Raw genomic sequence first — 6,194 nt, forward strand, 5'->3', positions numbered from 1 at the left:
TGTGCATGTGTGTGCATGTGTGTGGAGTGTACATGTGTGTGAAGTGTGCATGTGTGTGGAGTGTGCATGTGTGTGGAGTGTGCATGTGTGTGGAGTGTACATGTGTGGAGTGTGCATGTGTGTGGAGTGTGCATGTGTGTGGAGTGTACATGTGTGTGGAGTGTGCATGTGTGTGGAGTGTGCATGTGTGTGGAGTGTGCATGTGTGTGGAGTGTGCATGTGTGTGGAGTGTGCATGTGTGTGGAGTGTGCATGTGTGAGGAGTGTGCATGTGTGTGGAGTGTGCATGTGTGTGGAGTGTGCATGTGTGTGGAGTGTACATGTGTGTGGAGTGTTCATATATGTGGAGTGTGCTTGTGTGTGGTGTGTGCATGTGTGTGGAGTGTGCATGTGTGGAGTGATTCTCTGAGTGATTTTTCAAAAGAAAAATGCATTTTTTAATTGTGGAGCAGAATACCAGGGCACAATTCCTCCCTTCCTCTCCTCTATGTGCCAGCTCCCGATGTTCTCCTCCCAGAGTAGGGATAAGATCACCTTCTTAGCCTTGGGAATAAATAAATCTAGTTTGAGATGGCGAACCGCTTCTTCGGAACCACAGTCAAAGGTTTAAAAAAAGAGTGAGGGGGGATGGGCAGAGAGGTGGAGAGAGCAAGAGGAAACTATATTAAATCTTAATACAATTCACTGATAGTAGCAGGCGTTTTCTTTCAGCCTGGCTTATTGTATCTCCAAAACTCAACGTCTCATCCTGCTTTCCAGGAAGCCTAACAATTTAAATTTATCTCCAGCAGTCTGAATGACAGTCTAGGGTAGACGCTGAGAAGTCTTACTCTACAGAGTTTCTGGAAGTATTTGAAATACGAATTTTGAAATGTACACTTTCCCTGGATCCTGAGAGGAGGTAGCTGTCGGAGGGATTGGGGGAGGCGGGAACCACCCACATTCCTTTGGCTTTGCCTGCTGTCTCCAACACTCCTATGAATTGTGACTGAGAAGTGTTTCCAGAAGGCTGTAAGCCATGGGGGCAGTGCACTCCATCCCCTGTTCTTTTCTGCTTCTCTGAAACCCAATAAGTCTCCACGTAAATGACTGGGATATATGTTAGTCTTTCTTTGTTCTGAGGCAAAGTTTCACTATATAGCCTTGACTGTACTGGAACTTGCTATGTAGACCAGGCTGGCCTCCAACTCAAAGAGAGTTTCTCCCCCCCCCCACCCCCATACTGGTTTTAAAGGCCTTCTCCACCGCACCTGTCATATGTTAAATTTGATTTGAATACTAAAATCGATGGCATGTGAACTCCTGGAAGGGAAATGGGAGCAAATGATTACACAGGTGAATGAGATGGGGGAGGGGGAGGGGAGAGAGAGGGGGAGGGGAAGGGGAAGGGAAAGGGAAAGGGGAGAGAGGGAGAGGAAGCTGAAGTGGGAGAGGGAGAAGGAGAGGGAGAGGGAGAGGGAGAGGGAGAGGGAGAGGGAGAGGGAGAGGGAGAGGGAGAGGGAGAGGGAGAGGGAGAGGGAGAGGGAGAGGGAGAAGGAAAGAGGGAAATCAACACCCTGCAGCCTGAGGCTAGAGGGACAAAGCTGGAGAGGAGCTTGTCAAGTCCTCGCCCGTGGTCACCAGAAGCAAACTACAGTCACAGAGGAGCTGGGTTCAGGGAGAGACGCAGAAACTGTCGATGGGCATGTATGCAGAAGCTGCAGAAACTGCCGATGGGCATGTATGCAAAGTAGGGCGTGCTTCCTCCTGTCCTTCCCAACAATCCTTTGTCAAAATGTCTCCTTAGCTGTACCAATGCCCCTGGCCAGGCATCCTAGGAAGAGCAGCTTTCAGGGCCTAACCTCAGCCATTCAGAGCTGGAGAGGTCTTTAAGAGCAGGCCTGAGGCCAGTCAAGCCAATGATTGGCAGCTGTTGTGGACCCTCCAGCAGCCTTCTCCCCTCTGCCAGTTTTGGATTTCTCTCTCTCTTCTCTCTTCTCTCTCTCTCTCTCTCTCTCTCTCTCTCTCTCTCTCTCTCTCTCTCCATCTTTGATACAAACTCTCACTATGTGGCCTTGGCTAGCCTAGAATTCACTATGTAGACCATAGTGGCCCCAGCCTTGTCCCTCTATAAACTTGAAAAGATGGATCTGTACTCTCTCTGAGTAAGTATGCTGCAGACTGCTGACTCAGGGCCCTGCTTGGAGCCCTCGTATGGGGGGGGGGCGGGGGTTGGCTAGACAGCATCTAGCATCGAGACGTATGGACGCCCAAGGGTGCACAGCATTAGGACACCGGGGAGCCCAGGCTCAAGTGTCCCTGCTCAAAACCCCACCCATAATATAATAACCGGGATTCAAGAGACCCAAGGAGAACTGAGCCTTCCCTTACACACACACACACACACACACACACACACGCACACACACACTTTGCTCTGTGTGTCCAGGACCCTGTGTAAAGAGTCCTCAGGTTCTGGGTAGCGTCCTCCCTGTACTGTTCTTGTGTGGTGGGTTCCTCTTACAGCACGCCTGTCCTTAGGCCTAAGACAACCACGTGCAAGGAAGGACACAGTCGTCTAGGAGAACCCTGAGGATGAGTGACGTATCTGCACACCGGGTGAGCTTGGTCTCCCATGCCCTGCATGGCCCACTCCCCACACCCGTGTCAAGGAGGCTGGGTCTCCATGTGAACAGCCTTCCAGTGCTGCAAAGGTGTCAGACTGCTGATGGAACAGAATCAGTGGTTGTTAGATGTTTTAATTGTCACATACAGAAAAGTAATGTACCCCTGCCCCTGGCCCCACAAATACCGCCCAATAGGTTTGTTCTTGGAAGAGCGGGGTGGGTTGGCTGTGGGTACAAGGGAGCCTCAGGCCAAAGGGCCTAAGTTATAAGATGAATTCAGGGCCAGTCCGAGCTACACAGTGAGACCATATCTCAAAAACAAATGAACGAGCAAACAAACGAACAAGCAAGGGAGGATAATGTAGTTCTCAAATTTTTAAGATAAGTCACAAATATTCCACGCACAATCCTGATAAGTTGGTGGAGTGAAGGGTCTGTTGTCTAGCCTGATCTAATAGCACACATCTCCAATATGGACTACGGATGTCAAAACGGCATATTGTTGGGGCTGGAGAGATGGCTCAGTGGCTAAGAGCACTGACTGCTCTTCCAGAGGTCCTGAGTTGAGATCCCAGCAACCACATGTGGCTCACAACCATCTGTAATGGGATCTGATGCCCTCTTCTGGTGTGTCTGAAGACAGCTACAGTGTACTCATATATAATAAATAAATCTTTAAAAAATTTTTTTAAAAAAAGGGCATATTGTACCTGGCAGAATAGATTATCATTTCTCAAATGTAAACACGTAACTTTGGGCAGGGATGTGTGGAAGCAACCAGAAGCTGGGGCAGGGCTCACATGAGGAGCACCAGAGGGGACTCTCGGATCTGGAGAGCACCCCTCAAAGCTTTGGGGACAGCACACACTCAGGTGTTTTAAACAAACATTTGCTGAGTGTGGCAGGCTTGGCTCTAAGCACAGTCCTCACGTTGGCACACCTGATCTCTCAATGAGGCAGTAGTTTCAGCTCTCCACTGCACAGGGGAGGAGAGCACAAAGAAGGTGCCCTAGAAGGTGGCAGAGCCCAGGGCACAGACGTAGAAGTCTGAGTCCAGTCTCGCCATCTGTGTGCACATGGGTCTGCCTCCAGGCATGACGGTCAGTATGGAAGGGTGTGTGTCGTGACCTCATTAGCCTCCTAAAGCGTCTGGTCCCTTGCTACGGACCTTTCTTTTTTTTTTTTTTTTTTTTTTGGTTCTTTTTTTTTTTTTTCCGGAGCTGGGGACCGAACCCAGGGCCTTGCGCTTCCTAGGTAAGCGCTCTACCACTGAGCTAAATCCCCAGCCCCCGCTATGGACCTTTCTTTCCCATTTAGCTATCCCCCCCCCATCCTTCCTTCTTCCCTTCCTCCCTCCCTCCCTTCCTCCTTTCCTTCCTCCCTCCCCTCCCTTTCTTCCCTCCTTTTTCCCTTTCTTCCTTCCTTCTTCCCTCCCTCCCTTTTCCCCTCCCTCCCTTTTCCCTCCCTCCCTCCCTCCCTCCCTTTCTCCCTCCCTCCCTCCCTTCCTCCCTTCCTTCCTCCCTTTCTTCCTTCTTCCCTCCCTACTTCCCTCCTTTCCTTTTCCCTCCCTTCCTCCCTCCCACCCTTTTCCCCTCCCTCCCTCCCTTTCTCCCTCCCTCCTTCCCTTCTTCCCTCCCTCTCCCTCCCTCCCTCCCCTCCTTCCTTTCTCTCTTCCTTCCCTTTTTCCTACAGCACAGGCTGCCCTAGGAGTCACTGTAGCTCAAGGTGGCCTCAAACTGGTTATCTTCTGGCCTCAGCCTCTAGAGTGCCGGGGTTATAGGTGTGAGTCTCCACGCCCTCCTATCCTCTCCCATATAAGGATAGCAGTAAATGTCCCCTTCCTCATCCTCCTGCAGGGTCACATGGCCCTACCACCTTGTCTCTTGCAGCAGCAAGACCGAGAACTGAAGCCTACATTGGAGTGGCCTGCCCTACCCTTCCCCGTGAGATCAGGATTAGGAAATGAATTTGCCCACCTCTTGTACCCACAACAGCCACGGTAAGAATTAACCTGTGGGGCAGCCAGACCCTTTTTGCAGGCAGTGATGGATACAAGCTCAGTGCAGGAGACACTCGAGCTCTACTCCAGATACTGTAGCAAAGTGTGCCCTGCGAAACAGGGGAGACCAAGAGGGTGTCGCCCGCAGAAAGAGTGCCTCCACCCAGGTGGGGCTGTTAAACTGGATCATCCGGAGGGACTGGAGTTCAGCATACCAGCCAGAGGAAGAGGACCGAGAACCAAGTTCAGGTGGGTGGAGGGTGCAAGGGCATGGGGCGTCCCAGAACCTACCACATGGCTGTTGGCCAGATCGCAGTGTGGAGGGAGGTGTTCTTTGCATATGGTGCTGAGAAAGATCTGACATCCCGAAGGAGAGAGGCTCCATGTACGCTGTGCTACGGCATGACCCCTGAGAATTCATATCGTTTTCAGCTACAGTCCTTGAATCCCCACTCTGTCAAGGATCCGCCTAGGCCCTGTTTGTCACAAACTGTTGTTGGTCATTCCCCCTAATACTGCAGTGTCTGCCCTTCAAGCTGTTGATCCCCAATATCTAGAACAAGGCTCTGGTAGACCACGGAACACCCCCCAAAGACTTCTACTGAGTTCCCATGAGACCAATCTGGCTGACGGATTCTACTGATGTCAGGTTGTAAGTAGAAACACCTCTGGCTTATACCTTTCCAGTCTGGTCTCCAAAGAAGGCCCTGCCCACCATCTTGCTGAAATGCAGTTGTGCCCAACCACTGATATCTGCCAGCTCCCTGGCCCCGTTTAAAGAAGGAAAGACTGACGTGCCCCTCTCAGCTCTTCTGGGGAGCACACAGGGGCTGCTGGAGAGCAAGCCCGGCACCTGTGTTAGTATCCCACCATGCACACTGCATCCAGACAGGCTCTCGCTCTTGCAAGCTGGGACTCAGTTCTCTTGGGCTGCCTCACACTTGCTGTGGTGTGTGAGAAATGGACAAAGGTGACTGGGCAAGCCGCCCCGATGATGCCCTGCCTTCTCGGAATGCCTAACTGCTCTAGTATCTCCGTGCCATTCTAGGGCTCAACAGGGCTCTGGCCTTTCTCATTCTGGAACATTCCCAAAGAACAAAGGGCAAAGGGGAACAAGAGCTTCGAATTCTCTCTCTCTCTCTCTCTCTCTCTCTCACACACACACACACACACACACACACACACACACACACACACACACACCGTGTCTGTATCGCACGCTGTGAGCTTGTCCTTTGAACAGAGTGTCATGCCCCTGCGCTTAGCGGGCAGTCGTAAAGTTTTGACTATCTCAGGACATTAACGCATGGCCCCACAGGGATGAGGGACAGCACCATGTGCACACTAAGGTTGGCCATTTTGTCCTGATGGTGAGAAAGACATTCCAGGAAGACATCACAAGTAAATCTAGCAGGTGTGGGTCTAAACACCAGCTTGATAGCTGGAAGGCTAGGGAACCTCACCTTCCCTCCTCCAAGCCTGTTTCCACGTCTGTGAAATGGAAGGCATAATCGTAGCCATCTGCATGCTATGGTTTGGCTCTAAAACGTTCCCCACAGGCTCATGTGTTGGAACAATTGCCCTCCCCCC

Source organism: Rattus norvegicus, chromosome 20 (assembly GCF_036323735.1).
Source record: "Rattus norvegicus strain BN/NHsdMcwi chromosome 20, GRCr8, whole genome shotgun sequence".
Classification (NCBI taxonomy): domain Eukaryota; kingdom Metazoa; phylum Chordata; class Mammalia; order Rodentia; family Muridae; genus Rattus; species Rattus norvegicus.